Source organism: Odocoileus virginianus, chromosome 10 (genome assembly GCF_023699985.2).
Source record: "Odocoileus virginianus isolate 20LAN1187 ecotype Illinois chromosome 10, Ovbor_1.2, whole genome shotgun sequence".
Classification (NCBI taxonomy): domain Eukaryota; kingdom Metazoa; phylum Chordata; class Mammalia; order Artiodactyla; family Cervidae; genus Odocoileus; species Odocoileus virginianus.
The window spans coordinates 59,865,973-59,888,743 of record NC_069683.1 but is presented as its reverse complement, the minus strand read 5'-3'; the positions used below and the strand labels follow the sequence as shown (position 1 = coordinate 59,888,743).

At 44.3% G+C, this 22,771-nt stretch overlaps 1 long non-coding RNA gene across 2 annotated transcripts; it reads left to right on the top strand.

The window, feature by feature from the left end:
- Window positions 1–4,205: 4,205 nt before the first annotated feature.
- LOC110132287 (uncharacterized) lies at window positions 4,206–22,488 on the top strand. 2 transcript variants are annotated; one of them, XR_002312427.2, is made up of 4 exons: window positions 4,206–4,547; window positions 5,356–5,429; window positions 16,538–18,007; window positions 21,860–22,488. It is a non-coding gene; the product is annotated as an uncharacterized lncRNA (long non-coding RNA). The 2 variants fall into 2 exon arrangements; XR_011490052.1 differs by lacking the exons at window positions 16,538–18,007; window positions 21,860–22,488 and adding an exon at window positions 7,450–8,334 and having other exon boundaries at window positions 4,214–4,547.
- Window positions 22,489–22,771: the final 283 nt, after the last annotated feature.

Here is a 22,771-nt window from a genome sequence, read left to right as displayed (position 1 = left end):
GCAGAGGCTGGGCCCTAGGCATGTGGGCTCAGTGTGATAGTGGTGGCTCAAGGGCTGCAGACCACAGACTCAGCAGCTGGGGCTCACCGGCTCAGTTGCTCCACAGCATGTGGAATCTTTCTGGAGGGAACCCATGCCCTCTGCATTAGCAGGCAGATTCCTAACCATGGGACCACCCGGGAAGTCCAGCAAGGACATCATTGATTGATTATAGCTTAAAGTCCAGTTCTCTCTGATTAGCTGTCCTTGGGTGTTGATTTTGTAACCTTGAAGCCTCTACAAGCTTAGATTTTGGCTTGCTTATGTAGGCGACCATGACATTAGAGCCACTTAGGTCTAATAGCCTCAGGGGTTAATTAATTTAGCACGACTCATCTTTTAAGACACAGCTCAAGTGTTGCTGCCTCCTTGATGCCTTTCTTTATCCCAACCACCCATCCACAGGTGGCATTAATCTTCCTCCTTCGAGCTCCCACTGTGACGTATACAGATTTCCACCACAGTATGAATAATATTTTATTGTCCTTTTTTTTTACAGGTCTATCCCCCCACCCATCAGATTACAACCTCTTTAGAACAGGGACCACCTATTCATTTTGGACATTTCACAACTTTTCATAGTGCCTGGGACTTAGTAAATGCTATTTTAATTTAAAAACAGGTGTTAGTGCACAAATACTATGCTAATATGTTGCCATTGTAAACATTCTAAGCAATAAAGATCATGAGCAATAAAAATCATGAGAGTCCTCCTTGACCCCAGTTCAATCTCTCTGATCTTCCCAGGATAATCAGTGTATTAGTGCATCCTTTCAGGCCTTTTTCTATGCCCTTACATATCTGCAAACATGGAGAAATACACAATTTTGAGAAGGTAAATAAAAATAAGATTATACTAGCAATTATTTTACAACTTTTTTCTTTTTCATTTAGAAACATATTCCAGGGCTTCCCTCGTGGTCCAGTGGTTAAGAATCTGCCTGCCAATGCAGGGGACACTAGTTCAATCCCTGGTCCAGGACGGTTCCATGTGCCACGGAGCAACTAACCACGGTACCGCACCACGGCTGTGGAGCCTTCACGCTAGAGCCCATGTTCTGCAACAAGAGCAGCCGCTGCAGTGAGGAGCCTGCTCCCCACGCAACCAGAGAGTAGACCCTGATCCCAGCAACTAGAGAAAGCCCACGCATAGCCAAAATAACTTAAAAATAAATAAGTAAAAATATAGTCCAGACATCTTAACAACTTGGTATGTATTAATCTATCCATTCTATTTTAACTGCCAGTATTTTGCAATATAATTGTACCACACCTGATTTAGCTTAGTGGACATTTATATGTTTTCCAATATTTACTACAATATCCCAGGACTTACCTCTCAAAGTACATGATTGAGTATTTCTCTAGTAGCTCTCAACCAAACTATATAGGGCTCACCTGGGGAACTTTTAAAAAATGAATATAGTTGCAAGCATCCTCAACAAAATATTAGCAGATCAAATCAAACAATGTATTAAAAAACTGGCTGAACATTCTAAAATCAACTAATATAATCATATCAATATAAGCAGGAAAAGCATTTGGCAAAATCTGATACCCATTCATGATAAAAAGTTTCAGAAAAGTAGGTATAGAGGGAAGCCTCTTCAACTTGACAAGGAATATCTGCCATATTGTAAATCAACTATTCTATTTTTAAAATTGAATAAAAGAAGAATATCTACCAAAAATTTGGGCTTCTCAGTTGGCAAAGAATCTGCCTACCAGTGCAGGAGATGCAAGTTTGATCCCTGGGTTAGGAAGACCCCCTGGAGAAGGGAATGGCAACCTGATCCACTATTCTTGCCTGGAGAATTCCATGGATAGAGGAGGCTGACAGGCTACAGTTCATGGAGTCACAAAGTCAGACATGACTGAGCACACACACACACACACCAAAAATCTATAGCTGATATCACACCTGATGGTGAGAAACCAGATGCTCTCACCACTCCTTTCAACATTGTCCTGGAAGTCCTGGAATCAACCAAAAAACTCCTAAAACTAATAAAATGACTATTGCAAGCATGCAGGACATAAAGTTAATTGCTTTCCTATATACCTGCTAATGAACAATTGGAATTTAAAATAAAAAACACAACACCATTTACACCACTTACAAAATGGAAGTACTTAGTGATAAATCAAACAAAATTTCTATAAGGTCTATACAAGGAAAACTATGAAACACTGATGATAGAAGTAAAAGAACTAAATAAATGGACACACATTCCATGTTTATGAATAGGAAGACTCAAATATGTTACAATGTCAGTTCGTCCCAGCTTAATCTACAGGTTCAGTGGAATTGAAATCAGAATCTCAGCAAGTTATTTGTAGTTTGTTGTTCAGCGGCTCAGTCTTGTCTGACTCTTTTGTGACCCCATGGACTGCAGCCCCCCAGGCTCCTCTGTCCAAGAGATTCTCCAGGCAAGAACACTGGAGTGGGTAGTCACCCCCTTCTCCAGGAGATCTTCCCAATCCAGGGATCATACTCAGGACTCCTGCATTAGCAAGTGGATTCTTTACTACTGAGCCGCCAGGGAAGCCCTCAATGAACAATTCTAAAGCTATTACTAACAGGCTAAAGACTGAGAATATCTAACACAGCACTGACGAAGAACAAAATAGGAGGACTGATACTACTTGATTTTAAGGCTCAGCTACAGTAATCAAGACAGTGTGGTACTGGTGAAAGAACAGACAAATAGATCAATGGAATGGAACAGAGAGTCCAGATAGAGACCACACAAATATAGTCAACTGCTATCGAATAAAGAGCAAGGCAAGTTCAATGGGGGAAGGATAGTCTTTTGAGCAAATGATAGTGGACTAACTAGATATCCACATGCAAAGCAGTGATACATAGACTTTACATCTTTCACAAAAATTAACTCAAAATGGAACATAGACTTCTAAAACAGAGAACTATAAAACTTCTAGAAGATAACAGAAGAGAAAATGTAAATGATCTTGCATTTGGCAATAGCTTTTTAGATACAACATCAAAAGCACAATCCATGAAAGAAAAATTTGGTAAGTTGGACTTCATTAAATTTTTTAAAATTTCTCTGCAAATGACACTACTGAGGGAATGAAAAGACAAGCAGAGACTGAGAGAAAATCTCAACAAAACGCATATCTGATAAAGGACTGTCAACAAAATACACAAAGAACGCTTAAAACTTAACAATGAGAAAACAACTTAATTTTTAAATGGTCCAAAATTTTGAATGGACAGCTTGCCAGTGAAGACATACCTATGGCACATAAACATGAATAACTGCTCAACATTAGATGTTGTCAGTGGCTTGCAAATTAAAACAAGATACTCCTTCAGGCCTATTAGAATGGCTTAAATCCAAAGCAATGGCAACAGCAGATGCTTGTAAGAATGTGGGTACCACAGAAACTTTTGTTCATTGCTGATGGAAAGGCAAAATCGTACAGCCATCTTGGAAGACAACTTGGCAGTTTCTTACAAAGCTAAACATAAGCACGCCATATGATTAGAAATCATCAGGTAAATATTTATATTTACCAAAATGAGTTGAAAACTTGTGTCCACACAAGAACTACACATGAATATTTATAGCCGCTTTAAACTTGGAAGCAACCAAGATGGCCTTTAATAGGTGAACAGTGTGGCATATCCATATAATGGAATATAACACAGCCATAAAAAGAAATGTGTTATCAAGACTTGAAAATCCACGGAGGAACCTTAAGTGCTAAGTGACAGAAGAAACCAATCTGAAAAGTCGATACATCGTCTGATTCCAGTGTTATGGCATTGTCACCACCACCGCCATCATCATCGTGTGTGCATCCCCCCGCCACATCCAAAAAGTACCTTCATACCAGAGGTCTGAAGTGACCCTTGCCACAAGGGTCTCACAGAGCAAGTGGGGCAGAGGTCCTGATCACAGGGTGCAGATGGGGAAGCTGTGCTTGGCAGCTTGCCCTGCCTGAGTCACACAGCTGGAAACAGCATCACATCTTTTCATCTGAAAGCTTATACCTTAGTTCCTCCAGTCCAGCCTCCTGGGCCTTGATGGATCTTGGAACACAGTGCTGGGGGCGGGGTAGGGGGATGGGGTGTGTAACTATGGGACTTGATGTGTCACTGTGGAGAGGAGTGTGGAAGAGGCAGTTCTGACAAGTTCATTCAGTGGCCCTTTCTCTTTCTGGGCTCTGGACCAGCTCTTTCCTCCCTCAGTCCCTCCCCGTATCTTTCTCTGTTGCAGGCATTGACACTCACAGCACGCAGAGTGCTGGCAGCCAAGTGCTTATTATTTATTCATTGGAAGTACATCAGCTGGTCCCTCCTCCATCTGCCTGGAGGAAGCAGGTCAAGAGGTGCCAATTAATGCCCTATATATCCCAGGGGTGGATTCACTGGCCACAGAGATGCCCACTTGCAGAAAGCAGAAAGAGGACTTTCTTTTTTAGATAGAAGAGTGGTCCTGAAATATCCATAGATGAATGCAACAGAGATTTGCTGACGAGTGAGTACAGAGGGGTGGGAAATGGGAAAGAAGTGAGTGAATCTCTAGCTTCTGGTCACCATGACAATGATGACATCTTAAAAGAAGCATAACTGATCATTGTAGGCAGAAGGGGTTTTTGTTTGTTTGTCTTGTTTTAATTTCTTCCCTAATGCTGGAATAAATGAAGGGAAAGGTGAGTCTACACCTCATCTAGGCATAGAGTGTTGGGGACAAAAGTGGATCTGAGCCTGGAAGTCCCTTATTTAGTCACCCTGACTCAGAACATCCTTTAGCTTGTTGGTGGGAACCATAAGAACCCATGCTTCGAATGACTATGGTCAGGGGACAGGCAATGGCTTTTTTCAGAACAACCGATGGGGCTTACCCTCCAGCAAGGAAGAGGGGTACTGTTCACAGTAATGAACAGTACAGCAGCTGTGAGAAACCTGTAGCAGGCTGAGTGATGACCCCCTAAGTATGTCCATGCCCCAATCCCTGGAATTTATTAATATGTTAGCTTGGCAAACAGTACTATGCAGGTGTAAGTTCAGAATCTTACAATTGGAGAGATTATCATTGTCCTGGTGACCCAATATAATTGTAGGATCATTTTAAGAGGAAGTAGAAGGGTATGTGTTAGAGAAGATGAATGCAGGTAGACCTGGGTTCGATCCCTGGGTCTGATCCTGGGATCAGGATGGAATGGCAACCCACTCCAGTATTCTTGCCTGGGAAATCCCATGGACAGAGGAGGCTGGTGGGCTAGAGTCCATGGTGTTGCAAAGAGCTGGACACAACTGAGTGACTAACATTTTCACTTTCACAGGAGGATAAGATGTAACAATGGAAATGGAGGAAAATACAGAAATATGACAACAGAAGCAGGGACCACAAACCAAGGTATGCAAACAACTTCTAGAAACTGGAAAAGGCAAGAAAAACAGACTCTTTCCTAGAGTCTCCAGGAGGTGGCTCTTTCAACACCTTGATTTTAGACTTCCAACCTCCAGAACGATAAAAGGATAAATGTGTGATGATTTAAGCCACTAAGCTTGCGGTCATTTGCTACAGCAGAATTAGGGAAATCATGAAGGACTGATCAATAAGGGCAGCAACTATTGTCATAAAAGCAAAAGGGCCGGAAAGCAAGGCCCATCAGTGAATGAACAGATTCTCCAAACCTCTGTGCGCCTGGCATCCGAAAACAGGGCAAGCCCCTGGGAGTGGGTAAGATATATTAGATCAGGGAAAGAAGGACTCCCAAGAGTAGAGAAAGGGGCTGGCCCTCAAGAGAAGCAGGCAGTGTTGAGAGGCACTGCAGCACAGGGCCCACCCTTCATTTCCACATAATCGCCGGGATTGGAGGGGGAGGAGGCGGGGAAGAGAAGCATGAACCTCAGGTTTTTGAGAGCATCAGCCATGGTCAGGAGTGTCAAGTATTATAACTTTCCTAGCTCATGCAAACAATTGGAGAAGGAAAACAGAACAGGTAAGGAAGTAACTGTGGTCAGTACTCATCAGCAAATTCAATCAATTATCTACTTTGTAAAGTCAGTCACATTCTTGATTTTAATGTGATTTGAAACCGTCTATGCACATATATGTATCTGCCTCGTATCTCTGGAATCTCTCTTTCTTCCACATGCACAGGTCTCTCCTGGTTCAGGCCATCACTATCTGCCATCTGGGTTACCATAACAATCTCTAACTGACCCTCCTGCCTCCTCTCTTTCTGCTTTCAAATCCAGCCTCTGCATGCTTTCTTCAACGCCAATCATACTGTATCACCTCCTGAATAAAGCCGTTACATGGCTTCCCACTGCCCTTAGGATAAAAGCCCAAATCCTTCACTTCTCAAGACTGAAAGCTAGTGGGCTCAGGTAGGACTTGCCAGCATGGTTCAGGGCACAGAGCCTGGTAGACACCTAATGGGTATCAATAGGGGGCTCCTCCATTGGTTCAGTGGCAAAGGTAAAGAACCCACCTGCAAGGCAGGAGCTGCAAGAGATGCAGGTTCAGTCGCTAGGTTGGGAGGATACCCCGGAGGAGGGCATGGCAACCCACTCCAGTATTCTTGCCTGGAGAATCCCATGGACAGAGAAGCCTGGCAAACTACAGTCCATAGGGTTGCAAAGAGTTGGACACGACTGAAGTGACTTAGCATGCACACACGTATCAATAGGGGGCCTTGTAAGAACTTCAGTGACTCATCTTTTTTACTTCCTTTTTCAGACTACTCCAGCCATACTGTGTCTCTCAATTCCTTGGGAGATCTATTTCTCCTCCAGGTCTTTGTATACACTCTTCCCCATTTCCTGGGTCTCCCAGCCCTCCTTCCTTATGTTGCAATGTCCTACTCATTCGTGGGGCTCATTCTTGGGGATTTAGTTTAAACATCCCCTATTCTCAGAGACCTGCCCTGCTCTCTAGGCTAAGTCCTCACAGTACAGATTCTTGCAGTATCTTGATCTTCCTCTCACATGACACTAATTATACTTTACGTTTGATGATCATAGACTTTATGCTTAATGACAGGTCTTCTCAACCTCAGCACTGTTGACATTTTTAGCCTGATAATTCTTTGTTGTGGGTGCTCCCTATGTATTGTAGGATGTTGATAGCAACCCCCTCCCAAATCATGATAATCAAAAATGTCTGCAGACATTGCCAAATATCCCTTGGGTGGGAGGCAAATTGTCCTATGTTGAGAGCCTCTGCTCTATGAAAGTAGGGTCTATGACTTTCTTGATGACTTAGGCACTTCTGATGTTTAGAAAAGTACCTGGGCCATAGCAGGCACTAATAGGTACCTTAAAAACAGGACTTCCTACTATTGGTGGGGCAAATGGCTGGGTTGCTCATATCTGGATCTGCACTCACTCCCTGCATTGTCTGTTTCTGGATCACCCTTATCATCTAGACTCCATGCGGGGACATATCAGGACACGGCAGCGATGACTTCCTTGAGTCACGGTGGATCTGCTGCCGTAGAAGTTTTAGGGACACTTGGGACACTCACAGAGTCGCTGTCTTTGCAATGCCGATGCTGTCAGCTGACCCGACTTCAACTGTTCTGGCTCTTGCTGTTCCTCTTTGCAACTGCGCAGAGTCACACATTAAAAGAGAATGTTGGAGATGGCTGTAACCATCCTAGTGCCTTCTCCCATGCCTGGATCAAAACAAGTGCTCCATAAATATTTATGGAATGAATAATGCTTATAAAACCACCCCTTACTAAATGCCTACAAGTATGCTCATCCAAAGTGTCTGCTGCAGCAGCAGTGGGAGAAGTTGCCACTGCCCCATTTTCCAAGAGCCTTTGTTCTTTCGTGGGCATCAAAACTGTTCTTAACGCAGTAGCTGGAGCCAAAAAATAAATAAATAAATAAAAAACACCACACATGTTCCTTTCAATACTTTGTCCCCTCTTTTCAATTTAACTGTTTTATCTTCACTGCATGAAGATTTCAAATGAGGCTTGAAAACTGGGAAGACCCATAAAAGCAGAATTGCTACTGTTTCATGTGGAGTAATAAGTTATTCAAGGTTTAAAACAGAAAGAACCTGACTGCCTCCCTGGTCTTAATGTTCCCTAGATATAACTATCTTTAAATAGGTTCACTGTAGCAAAATTGCATTTGAAAGAAACAAAGAGAAACATAAGATCAAGAATTCTTTTGAGAGGCTCACTGAGACAGTTGGATGGCTAGGAGTCTCTTATTCCCACAGGCAGCAAACCTCAGTTACATCACTGAAACAGTGAGACAGGAAGAAGCGCTCAGGTTTCAGGCCTTTGTTGTTGTTGTTGTTGTGGCTGAAGATCATCAGAATTAAAAAAGAAAAATTATTCAGAATAAAATAAAAGTGCACCTGCCCCATCTGCCTGACTAATCACTCTATGATACAAGGGACACAGGGGTCCCTCTAAAAGATCCAGCTTGTTTCCTGGAACACCACTCTCTTCTGGTTTTCCTTCTACTATTTTGGTTTTCCCTTCTCTGTCTCCACTGAAGGCTGACCTTCCTCATTCTGTCCTCCCATGGAGCTCCTCAAGGCTTCAGCCTAAGTCCTCTCAGTACTGACTCCATGTGATCTCCCCCGACAACCTCAAACATATTTATAGGTTTAATTCCCACCTATGACCAGGATATTTACTTCTCTAGCCCAGGTATCTCCTCTGACTTCCAGATGCATTCATTCGGTTGCTTCCTTGATGTCTTAAATGCCATTTCAGTGGCATTTCAAGCTCAGTTCAAAATGAACACGTGATCTTTACTTTTTTTGCACTGTCACTTGTGTTGGCCAATGGCCCTGCCAGCTGTCTGGCTGCACAAGCCAGATTCAACTGTCCTCTTTAACACAGTCCTCCTCCTCCAGCCCCATGTCTATCACCGAGTTTTCCTTCCATCTCCATCATTACTACTCAAGAACAAGTGACCACAACATTACCTTGATTATTACAACAGCCTTTCAACAGATTTATGTGGACCTTTCAGTTCTTCCAAGTAATTCCAGTCCACTGAATTGCAGATCTAATTAGCTCCCCACTCCCAACAACCTTAAAAAGTCAATGGCTTTTCCCAGGAGTCCCAAACTCTCCTGAAGATAAAGATCACCTGGAAAATCTTTGAAAACAGTTTTCAGGGGCCCAATACAGATCTATTGAGTTAGAATTTCCAGAAGAGATGTCTAGTAATTCTGGTTACTAAACAACAATTTCAGTGATTCTTATCTGTTGGGAAAAATTTTTAAGTCCCCACAGAAGCTGTAAAGTGTCTCCGTTTTACGAACACTCTCTCCTTCCCTTCTTTAGTACCACGTTTCACGTCTACCTGCAGGCCTTCAAAACTGGACACATTTATCCCTTCTTGGGGCTGGGGGTGGAAGGAGAAGTCAGCACCCGGGATACAACTGAACCAGACTTCTCTGGGTTTCTAGAACTCTCCAGAGAGCTTGTCCTTCTGCCCCCACTCTCGCGTACTCCTGTATGAAATACAGAGTTGACCAACACAGAGATGACCTTCCCACCAACTAGGGCTGTATCTTTTCCCCTACTGCTCCCCCCTCAGCTCGACCACCCTTTCTTTTTGGCTCAGAGAGGTCAGTTCAGATGCCTCTCTCCTTGCCTTCCTGGTAAGGGGCCAGAGTGACTTTTAAGAGAGCTCTGTAGAGCTTTCTTCCCTTTGGGGTACTGGCTGGGTGAGGAAATACCTTAAGAGACCACCCCTCTGTTGGGATATGAAAGTGAAAGTGTTAGTAACTCTTTTCGACCCCATGAAATGTAGCCCACCGGGCTCCTCTGTCCATGGAATGTTCCAGGCAAGAATACTGTAGTGGGAAGCCATTCCCTTCTCCAGGGGATCTTCCAACCCAGGGATTGAATGTGGGTCTCCTGCATTGCAGGCAGATTCTTTACCGTCTGAGCCACCAGGCAGGTGGTTGGGATGGAGCCCAAGGAAATGGCTTCCCCCAGTGAAAAGAGGATGATAAGATGGGACTAGTCCTGGGGGCAGAAGGATTTATGCAAGAAGAAGACAACCTGTACTGCCTTTAAGATTTGGTGAGATTCTGGCATCTTTGTACCTTCCCTGTCTTCGGTCCGTCTAATGTCTAGCATAGTATATAATGTGGGAATAAGCCTGGGATTCAGACCACCTGGGTTTGACTCTCAGCTCAGCCACTTACTAGCAGGGTGATGTCAGACAAGTTACTTAACTCTTCTACACCTCCATTTCCTTATCTGTAAAATGGGGATATTGATGCATATACCACAAAGTTGTGAAGAGTAACTATGTTATACTCAGAACATGTGAAACAGTGACTAGCCCAGATGAAGAGCTAAGAGTTCATTATTCCTGTTATTGCACCTGTATTCCCATGACTAGCGATAATTATCAAGGGCATCAACAGAAGAGATGCCGGGGTCCACTGAGACTCCACCGTGTCTACCTTGTCTAGGGGTAAAGAGTGTGAGGAGCAGAGAACATGGCCAGGGGACTAGTCTGAGGAGACTAGTCAGAGAAAGATGAGACCCTGGAGTGGCCAGGAGGAAGAGGAGACCCAGGTTAACTAGAAGTCTGGGGGTCAGTGAAGGTCTCTGAGATAAAGGGGTTCAGAGCGTGAGCCTTAGAATCTTTCAGACCTGCACTCAAATGCCTGAAGGGATATGGATGGACTGTGCCTCAGGTTTTTTTGGTTTAAATATATAATGGAAATAATATTAGTATATACTAAATACGGTGGAAATAAAGACCACCCAGATTGGAACATACAGAGGCCATTATTCAGTTTTCTATAACAAGGGCCAGCCACCATCAGTTGGGCTTGGTAAAGAATCAAATGCAGACAGGGGAGTTAGAAGGTCTGTCAGGAGTGAAAGAGAAAGCTTCAGGTGAGCGCTGACTGGAGGCTGTTGGCCCCGGGAAGCTGGAGGCGGGCTAAGGAAGCAGACCCTCTTTTGTGATTGGTTAGGGAGGAACATTTGCCTTTCTCTGATTGGATCAGAGTTGGAGGTGGCAACAATTATGGAAGCTGTCAGTTACTAAGTTCTAACTATTCCGGGCTCTTTTGCTACTGGGGTTGTGGTTTGGCCTCTGGGGCTGGTTGCTGTAGAGTTCTATCTTCTGATAGGGTCAAGTGATTGTTTGTTTATTCAGCCTCTCAATATTAACTTCTGTTTATAATTATCAACGACCAATTCTACTAAAATGACTAAAGTGCTTAGCAGAATGCTTGGCACATTAGTGTTTAAGCAATCTTGGGAAAAGGAAAACATGGTGAAATGAGTTATTGCGAACATACAGCTACGAACCACATAAATCAAACATTGTGAAATCAAGCTTAGTGTGTTTCACATTGGAGAGGTGGATGGGCTGGACAAAATGCTTTTACTAGCTCTAAGATTCAAGGATGCCAAAGGGAACATGTGTGCCTCATTGCATGAGCATTTATTTGATTGTCAGCATTTCCCAGTGGAGAAAAGCCTATTCATGTCTGCACTCACCCCCTCCAACAGCACCCAGCTCCTAGCAGATACTCAGGGAGCATCACCGCCACACTTAAGCCCTTGACCAGCTTGGGCTGTGCTCTGTCTCATCTTTTTACTCACAGAAGGAAGCTTGGTCCTGCCAAGTACAACCTAAGTGACACTGGACAAGTCATTGCTCCATTTGAGTTTCCTTCTCTGTAATGTGGGAATAGTGATTACTGCTCACTCAACTTCGCGGGGTTTGTAATGAGGATGCAGTGAATCAGTGTGCCTGAAAGCACTTTGTACACTGTCAGTAGGGGCTGGGTTATTAATGTGTATTCCTGTCCTTCTCTGTGCTCTCTTAGACTGAATTCCCAGCGTGCTACCTCTCTGACCAGGAAGTGAGGCTCTGGGAAGAGAGGATCAGGGAAGGCCAATTCTGAGAATGACATGAAAGACATCAATGAGGTTGAGGTCATGGGTGTGATCGGCTCAGGAGCCAGCTAACTCCCCCACAAATGGGACTTCAGTCATAAACAAACATGGTAGAAACCCAGGAACCTTAGCAACGGGCAGGGCCTCACTTTCAAGTCCTCCAAGCCAGCCCCCAGCCAGGGCAGAGTCATGTATCCAGGCATCCTGACAGGTGGCCCCAGGCTAACCCGGGAGCACCTCTCCTGATGGGGAGCCCCAGCCCCTTCTCTTTCAGGAGTGTTCTGGTTATCTAAAAACTCCTCCTTAGCACGTAGCCAAGACTGTTTCTCTGTTAGGCCATGCTCGGCCCACCGTGCCTGGAGTGGCCCAGGGTGAGTACACGTTCCTCACCGCATGGCAGTCCTCCCAGTGTTTCTGAACAGCTGTCCTTATCTTTAACGTCAGCTGAAGAGGAAGGCTTACACTGCACCAGCCTGGGGCTGCTGCATGTGGGAAGGTTGCCCAGGCCTGGCCAGGTTCCCCATGGAGGGAATCTAGTTTAAGCTCAAAGCTCATCTGGTCTAGAACAGTTACACTTCCTGACCCAAAGAAAGAGAACAATCACACATTGAGGGGGAACCATTATCCTACCATGAGCAGAAATCAAGAGCTTTATGCAAAGGGCATAGAAAGAAGTAAACCTCCTTAGAACATAGATCATATTTGCTACAAAATGTGAACTCTAATCAGTAACAAACACAACACTTCTCAACATTTTAGTAATAAGCACTCTGTTACAGGGAAACAGCTGCTCAGAGCATGCTAGTGGGGGCAAGAATAGGGCAGAATAGGCCCATGAAGAGATGTTCAACATTGCTAATTAATAGAGAAATGCAACTCAAAACTGCAATGAGATATCACCTCACACAAGTCAGAATGGGCATCATCAAAAAATCTACAAACAATAAATGCTGAAGAGGGTGTGGAGAAAAGGGAACCCTCCTACACTGCTGGTGGAAATGTACATTGGCACCATCACTATGAAGAACAGTATGAGAGTTTCTTAGAAAAATAAAAAATACTGGAGAAAACCATAATTCAAAAAGATCCATGTATCCCATGTTCATTGCAGCACTATTAACAATAGCCAGAACATGGAAGCAGCCTAACTGCCCACTGAAGGAGGAATGGATAAAGAAGATGTGGTGTGTGTGTATATATATATATAAATTTATATATATATATAAATTATGGGAGTGGGCTGGTTTTTGTGAAGAGGAAGAATGATGGCAGAGAAATGTGTAGATTAAAGGAGACTTAAAATCATATCACCCAAACACAGTGAGTAGACCTTGCTTGGATCCTGATTTATCCCAGTGGTAAAAAATTAACATCTATTACATTCTGAGACAAATGAAAGTGTGATATTTCATTTGATATCAAGGAACCTTGAAGTTTCTTTAGGTGACATTAGTACTGTGGTTTTATTTTTTTATTCTTTTGAAAATTTTATTAAAATATAATTGATTTACAATGTATTAATTTCTGCTACACAGCAAGAAATACATATATACATATGTATCAGTTATACATATATATTCTTTTTCACATTCTTTTCCACTATGATTTTTAACACAGGATATTGAACATAGTTCCTTGTGTTATGCAGCAGTATCTTGTTGTTTATCCATCCTATATATAATAGTTTGCATCTGTTAATCCCAAACTCCCAATCCTTCCCTCCCCCGCCACCCTTCTCTTTGGCAACCACATGTTCTCTATCTGTGAGTTTGTTTCTTACATGTGTTCATTTATGTTGTATTTTAGGTTCCACATATAAGAGATATCATACAGTATTTCTCTTTCTCTTTCTGACTCTCTTCACTTAGTATGGTAATCTCTAGGTCCATCCATGTTACTGTGAATGGCAGTATTTCATTTTTTACGGCCAAGTAATATTCCATTTTAATCTGTACCACATCTTCTTTGTCCATTCCTCTGTTGATGGCTATACGTTGTTTCCATGTCTTGTAAATAGTGCTGCTATGAACACAGGGGAGCATGTATCTTTTCCAATCATAGTTTTGTCTGGGTATGTGCCCAGGAGTGGAATTTCCAGATCATATGGCAACTCTATTTTTACCCTTTGGAGGAACCTCCATACCGTTTTCCATGGTTTTATTATTTTTTTTAATATCCTTATCTTTTAGGGGTATATCCTGAAATATTTATGGATTAAATTACAAAATGCCTGGAATTTGCTTCAAAATGATGTGAGAAAGAGGAAATTGATGAGGATACAGGCTGTGAATGCAGCCGTGTGGAGTAGCTGGACCTCTCTCAAAAGTTTCACTGGTGGAAGGCGCCAGGCCTTCCCAAGGCTCGGGAGGCTTCCGTCTCCTCCTCAGAGGGAGCCACAGCCGGTCCCCGCACCGGATGGAGTGAGCCATCCTTCTCAGGAGCACCCTTCTCCGGGGGCCTTCCCTGGAACCCCTCCCTTTCCCAGCAGGGGCTCAGGCCTCACGCCTGGGAGCCCCATGCACCCTCATCTGCCAGCCCACCCTCCGGAGCAGAGGTCAGGGCAGACTCCCCTGTAAGCGCACCTCCATGGCCCTTATGATGCAGTTCAGACCCCAGGGAGGGGCCCCCGAGGCCCTGCGCACTTTGCCATCTCCTGCCTTCGTGCAGCCCCTCCCGCCTCACCTGGCCCGGCTCAGCTCCTGACCCCTGCACTTCTTCTGAATGGCCACACACGCCGTTCTCTCCACCTGCTCCCACCGCCCGCCCAGCTCACATTTGTACCCGGGGTTTGTCCTTCCCGTCTTTAGGTTTGGATGTTACCTGTTCTAGGGTTTAGATGTTACGTGTTCTAGGAAGCCTCCTCCCCAGGCAGCCACGAGGCTGGCAGACCCAGATCCGCCTTCAGGGAGGCTCCTGCTGTCATCCAGCTGCTGCTGGGGGCTGGGGAGGGGGAAGGCCCAGCAGTATCAGCCCCACCAGGGACCCCGTGACAGTCTGCCTTCTCTCCAGAGCCCCCCACCTAGCCAGCCGCGGCTTGCTGAGGCGACATTGCAGTTCAGTTTCTTCCTTGGCCCCATCCTGCCTCCTCACCTTCCTTTCCCAGGAGTTGACACCATGCAACATCCCACACCCCAAACTCCATCTCAGCATCCTCTTCCCAAGAATCCAGCCTGCCATCATGCCCGTAGCCCACACCTCTGCTGATCCCGACTCTGGGTAAACACCTCTTCTAGCTCATCAGAGCAACGCCCACCCTCATCCCATTCTTTCAGGCCGCCCCTCCCTGCAGCATAATTGTTCATGTAACAGTCTCAAGCCGTTGCTGGATCAGAAGCTCCATCTTGCAGGCTCACCTTGCTGCACTCCAGACCTAATACAATTCTCAGCACTTAACTGACATTCAGTCAACTCACAGAAACCCCAGAGAGGAGGGAATTGGAAATCAGTATGAGAATCCCACTGTTCATGGAATGCATAAATGACTCCCCCCACGCCCCTGCCTTTTTTGAGATTTTGCACCGTTTGGTCTAGGAAGCCATTGTTAATGAAATGAAAGCATCCACATTTCAGAGCCATGAGAGACTTTAGAAAAGAAGCACCGTTTTTAAAAATAGGTGGATTATTAAGAGAACCATGAAAGATGAGTTATGCAATGGGCGTAACTATCCTTTGGATTTGTTAATAAAGAACTTTGTCACCTGGGCAAGACACTTCAAGACACCATCCTATAGATAGGTTCAAAGAAAAGTTTTAAAAATATTCATAAAGGCTGAGCAGTGGATGGGAACTGACCTCCCCTGGGATGTGGAGGGCCTGAGGAGTGGTGCAGGTAAGCTAAGCCTTAACATTCATGGGGCTCTCTGGGGCCATTTTAGACCCATTTTTCAAAAGGAATCTGCAGTCAGGAAGAGGCTGCCTGGATTCTCTTGCTGAATAGCTGCAGGGTCATCAGAACACAGAGAAAAATCTCCTCTTCTCTCTTTCCCGTGCCCTACAAGCAGATGAGCCGTCTCCACGGAACAAAATGAGTAATGGGAATATCTGGCGTGTGCTGACTGCTTCATATGCACCAGGCCTGTGCTGTGAGCTCGATGTTGGTTATCTGAGTAAACAGCCTTCAGGTTGCCAGCAGCAAACCTGGGAGACAAATGTTATCCCCAACCAGACGGCAGAAGCTGAAACAGAGATGAAGATGCCCAAAGTTTGTGGGAACATCAAAATCAAGATTTGAATCCAGGGCTCTTTGACCCCATAACCATCACCTGAGCCACTAATGACATCACCTTACCAAGAGGGTGCCTGTCATAGGGACCGACCGTGCCGCCCTCCAGGCGAGAGGAGGCCCCCGAGGGCAGAGGGGCAGCCGCTTCACTGGGCTTAAACTCTGCTGTGTCAGCAAAGACCCGGTTTATAAAGGCCCAGAGCCCACCTTGTAACTGACTTTCTGAAATGTGCTAAATGTATGAAAAGTTCTGGGACCAGATCCAGCATGGGGGTGGTGGGGCGGAGGGATGGCGGTGAGGGTGGTTTTCATACACCACCAAGCAATTCTCCAAACACCAGCTGGGTGTCCTACAATTTAACCCAATTCTGACTGTTTCAGATTCCAGTCTAAAGGCTGCATCTCCTATGAGACTGCCACCCACTCTCCACCTACTGAAGATGCCAGTGGCAAGCCCAAGCAACCAACTACAGACTGGAGCTTTCACAGGCTTGTTTAATCTGCTGGAGTGAACTTTAGATGCGAGTCACAAGTCCAGATTGTTACCTATGCTTCTCATCAACTGGCTATAAACTGGAAGTTGCCACAACCCTGTTTTTGAGTTCTATTAGTTTGGTAGGGCAGTTCATGCATGTGTGCGTGCTAAGTTGTTTCAGTTATATCTGACTCTTTGTGACCCCAAGGACTGTAGCCCACCAATCTCCTCTGTTCATGGGCAAGAATACCAGAGTGGGTTGCCATTTCCTCCTGCACGGAATCTTCCTGACCCAGGGATCAAACCCAGTCTCTTATGTCTCCTGCATTAGCAGGTGAGTTCTTTACCACTAGCATCACCTGGGAAGCCTAGAGTAGCTCCTAGAACTCAGGAAACCTGTTAACTTACTAGATTACCAATTTATCTCAAAGGATATTAAAGGATACAAATCAATAGATTAAAAGATAGATAGGGCGAAATCCTGAACAAAGGAGCTTCTGTCCTCGTGGAGTCTGGAGCCTGGCATGGGAACTATTGCCATCCTAACTAGTTTAAATATTCTGCTCCCTGAACATGTATGTTTTTCCATAGGTTTGCTTTCATTTCTTTCAGGAGTGTTTTATAGTTTTCAGTGTACAAATCTTATAATAATCTTGTTATATTTATTCCAAAATATTTTCATCTTTTGGATGCTTTATAAATGGAATTGCATTGTTAATTTCACTTTCAGGCTATTCATTGCTAGTGTATAGAAATACGACCGATTTTTCATATATTTATTTTCTATCCTGCATATTCATAAACTTATTTATTGGTTCTAATTCTTTTCTTTTTCCTGCTATTGCTGTGAACTCTTCCGGATGTTCAGTATACATGATTATGTTATCTGTGAATAAAAATTTTACTTTTTCCTTTTCAACCTGGATGCCTTTTATTTCCTTTTCTTGTCTGATTGCCCTGGCTAGAACATCCAATACAACATTGAATAGAAGTGATGAGATGAGATCAGACATCCCTGTTTTGTTCCTGAACTTGAAGGAAAAGTATTTAATCTTTCACCATTAAGTATGATGTTAGCTGTGGGTTTTTGGTAATTGCCCTTATCAGGTTGAGAAACTTTCCTTTCTATTCCTATTTTATTGTGTTTTTATCATGAAAGAGTGCTGCATTTTGTCAAATGCTTTTTCTCCATATATTAAAATGATTTTTTATCTTTTATTCTATTAATATGGTTTATTACACTAACTGCTTTTGGAATTTGAACCGACCTTATATCCCGGAGAAGGGAATGGCTACCCACTCCTGTATTCTTGCTTGGAGAATTTCATGGAAAGAGGCAGACTTCAGTCCGTGGGGCTGCAAAGAGTCAGATACAAGTGAGTGACTTTCACCTCACTACATCCTGGGATAAATTAATTATGATATATAATCCCTTTTATATGTTGCTGGGATTAGTTTTTTATTATTTTATTGAGGATTCTGGCTTTATATTCACAGTGAATATTAGTCTGTAGTTTTCTTTTTTGTAATGGCATTGTCTGGTTGTGGTATCAGGGTAATATTGGCTTCATGGAATGAGTTGGAAAGTGTTCCCTCCTGTTCTGTTTTTGGTGGGGGGAGGGTGGAAAGAGTTTGTGGAAAATTGGCATTAATTACTTTTTTAAGCTTTTGATAGAATTCTCAGAGAAACCAGGTTTTCAATATATTCACAGAGTTGCGCCACCATTGCAGCATTCTAATTTTAGAGCATTTCTGTCATCCCAAAGAGAAGTCCGTGCCCATTAGCAGTAACTCTTCCTTTTTCCCAGCCCGAGGCAACCAGTGCCCTACTTTTTGTCCCTATAGATTTACCTATTCTGAATATTTTATACAAATGAAATCATGCAAAAATATGGCATTTATGACCAATCTCCTTTACTGAGCATATTGCTATCAAGTTTCACCATCCTTATATTAATATTTCATTCATTTAAATTACTGAATAACGTTGCTGTATAGATATACTAAATTTTGTTCACCATCAAATGTGAGACATGTGGGTCATTTCCACTTTGGGCTACCATGAGTAATGCAGCTATAGACATTTGTGTACAAGTTTTTGCGTGAGTTAGCAGTTTTTTTTAAATACAATTTAAAAATTTCATCCGGCACTTTGTTTTTGTCAACTGAACTGCCAGAAACAGAAATCAAGTTGTGCTTATTCCCACTCAGCATGTGCTGCCTTTTTAGCCCTCACCCCGAAAAGCATTTGGTGTCCCAGCATAAAGAGAATCTCCAGCAGCCATAACTGAGGGCTTTATGCAGGGGAATGCAGGAAATCCGCCCATCCATAAATACCACTCATTAATTAACAGTTCTGAGCATCTACTATGTATGGTCCAAGCCCTGTATGAGAGGCTGAAGATGCAAGAGAGTATGAGACAAATCTGGCTCCTACCTCAGAGCGCTTACCTTTTAATAGAAAACAAATCAGCCAGCTGCAATACGATTTGCTAAGTGCAATGAAAAGCGAAGAACAGGGGACTACGGGAGGGAATAGGACTCAGACCGTGTGTCGGGAGGGCAGGAAGATCTTCCCAGAGGCAACAGGAGCCACTTCAGTTGCGTGTTTGTGAGGCAGGAGGTTGACAGGTGAATAAAACTTCCTTGCACTGTTCACAGCCTCTTATCCAGAGACCCTGAGGCAGAAACATATTTGCACAACCCAGGCCCTCCTCCTGGTAGGACGATGAGCTTAGTACCGTGCTTGGCCGAGACATAGCAGGTTCTCTCTGTGTGTGCACTGTGTATTTGTGTGGGACACACGCACACACAAAATGAACGAGTCCATGCCAAAGTGAACTGTGTCCCCCAGGGTGATCCTGGCGTCTTCCTAGACTTACAGACTGCTGCACAAAAACTTTCTCCTTCAAGGGCCGAGCAGAAGTGGGGAATGTAAAGTTTGTTTTTCAGTTCTCTAGGCTGCAGAACTGTCCCACAGAACTTTCTGTGATGATAGAAATGTTCTAGATCTGTGCTCTATAATACGGTAGCCATGAGCCACACGTGGCTACTGATCACTTGAGATGTAGCCAGTGTGACTGAAGCACTGAATTTTTTTAATTTTAAACAATTTAAATTTAAGTAGTTGCATGTGGCTAGACAGCATACAGAACTATCTTAACGTTTATTTATGGATGCAGTTTTCACCTCCTTCTCCTTTACTGTCTCTTTTGATCCTCACAACGATTTTATGAGCAGCAGACACCAGATGTCATTAATCTCATTTTACAGATAAGAAAACTGAGGCTAAACTGAGTCTAAAGAGTTGCCCCTGCTAAAGACTGAGGTTGGCCTGGAGGCCTGGGCTCTTGAACAATCTGAGAGACAGAGAGGTTCTTGCCCTCTAGACATCAGAAGATGACCAGGAAACCCAAATAATATTTTACCTCATTGCTATGACTGTCTAAAGAGTGAGGCAGGTGCTGGAAGCCAGCATGGGGCTGGCAGAACTTTCAAGTCCCCATCCTAGGAGAATGGTGGCCTTTTCCATGGTGAACCACTAGAGGGGTTCAGAGGCAGCAAGTTCTGACACCAGGTCATCTCCTTTATTCTAGATTTTTCAAAAGTAGAACAGATGGTCAACTTCTTGGTGATATTTCCACGTTATATGTAGGAACTGGCTCCCAAATATCTTCCTGAGATCTAAATGCATTGATTAGATTCAGGTTTTTTTTTTTTTCTTTTTGGCCTAAAGTTATTTAGAAGCAACTTCCCTGGTGGCTTAGAGGGTAAAGCGTCTGCCTGCAATGCAGGAGACCAGGTTCGACCCCTGGGTTGTGAAGATTCCCCTGGAAAAGGAAATGGCAACCCACTCCAGTACTCTTGCCTGGAAAATCCCGTGGATGGAGGAGCCTGGTAGGCTACAGTCCACGGGGTCACAAAGAGTTGGACACGACTGAGCGACTTCATTTCACTTTTCCAAAGAATCATTGTCGTTGTTCAGTCACTAAGTCATGTCTGACTCTTTGTGACCCCATGAACTTCAGCACACCAGGCTTCCCTGTCCTTCACCATCTCCCAGAGTTTGCTCAAACTCATGTCCATTGAGAATCATTGAGGCTTACCAATCATTCTCTGAAAGTAGATTGAATAGGAGAAATAATAGGAAAGCAATGAGAGGGGTAGGGTTTAGGGGAGGAACTGGTCACTGAGAAAGTAGGAGCAGAGGAAACTGATGGCAAACCTCAATGACTAGCCCAGCTCATCCCCCAGTGTGAAAAGAAAGCACATGAGGCCTTAAAAGGATTCCCATAACCCCCGTGGCTGGTGGGGAGGCTGGCAGGGGGTGGGGGTTGCAAGTCCCCCTAGGACAAGGCCCCAGCTTCTGATTTTGAGTATTTCCATCTTATTCCAAGAAGCAAAACTCTCCCTCTGGGTCTTAAGCAACAGCTCTTTCTTGTTTCCCCATTTAAACCTGTGAACAAGTTAGACAAGGGGGCCACATGGACTCCATTCTATCAGAAACCAAGCTTCCGTGAGCCCAGTGACCTGCCCAAGGTCACTCAGCTGGCAAATGGCAGAACCAGTGTAGAACCAGGACTGTGTGACTTGGCCTGACCAGTATGGCTGTATCGGTTGGGCACTAGCCAATTGCAGGAAGTGGATGCATTTAGGCACCTCCCTAGATATACATGTTTACAATCATAGGTTTCCAGCAAATGTGCAAATGTTAAACAAAAGTCTTGAGGGAGGGCGCCTTTGTCTAATTTGCTAAAGGGGCCATTCGATCTTTCAGCATGCCTGGCATGGCTGCAGTCACTGCTTTATGAGGAAGTGGAGCCATGATGGGTGGTTCCAGGAGCCCAGAAGATCGGCCTCCAGGGCTGGTCCTGCTCAGCTGGCTCCTTAGTGTACCTTTGCTCACCCTAATAGAATACTATGAGGGTCTATGTGAACTTACTGACTCCCAACCAGGCCTTTGGGTAGAGATAGAGGCTGGAGGTCAGTGCAAGATGCCCTTCAGTGAGGAAGAACTTGCTAAAAATAATAATTGAAAATAGACAAGAAATAAAAAGAGAGAGAAATAAAGGAAAGAAGGAAGGAAGGAGGAAAGAAAGAAAGAATGAAAAGAAAAACCCATTTCTTCTTTTTTTAAGATTTTTTTTTAATATGGACCATTCTTAAAGTCTTTACTGAATTCATTACAATATTGGTTCTGTTTTATGCTTTGCTTTCTGTCCACGAAGCATGTGGGATCTTAGCCCCCGACTAAAGATTGAACTCACATCCCCTGCATTGGAAGGTGAAGTCTTAACCACTGGACCACCAGGAAGTCCCACTCATTCCTTCTCGACCAGGAAAGTAACAAACACTGCCAAGGAACTTGGAATGTGGAGGCAGCCAGACTGTGGCCAGTATCTGCCTCCATCACCTACTAGCTGGCTGACAGACAGTAAGTAGGTCCCTTACCTTCTCTGAACCTCAGTTTCTTTATTTGTCAATGGTAGACAGGGATGGGTCACACTTTTTCCAAAGGTGTGAGGATTCAATGAAATAAGGCACACAGAGGGCTTGGCATGGTGCCCGGCAGTGTCTGGGCCCCACAAGTTTCAGCTACCATGGGCTCGTGCATATCAGATCAGCAGTCAAGGTTGTGGATTTGGAGGGCTGTGGGCTGGGAATGTGGACGTCACGGACCCAGAGCCAAGAAACCCTCGGCCATCCTGGTTGACCTGGAGGAGACTGGGAATCTGGGAAGTTCCACCCCAAATTCATCCAGGAAAGTTGTTGAGAGGGATGACCTCTCCTGGGTATGCCAAGAATGCAAGGCCCTGACTGTTCTTTATGTAGACCAGTTTTCAGGGTTGTATTTGCTGAAAGCCCCCTTGAGGGTCAGGGTAATGTCTCCCTCTGGACAAAGAGGAGGCTTGCTTAGCAGGCTCTCTGAAAGCATGGCTGCCTCAAGCTCAGTGATCTCCAGCTTTGATGCAAGCCCACTGCACGGCCCACATCCACCTGGACCCAGCTGCATGGTCCGGTATGAAGTCGTCCCTGGTGGCCAGGGGACATGGGAAATGCCAACATGATGCTCACGCTGCTTTCTGTGCTGTGAATAGGGGTGCCATGCCTTCTGCCAGCCTCCCTGGAACAGTAACAGG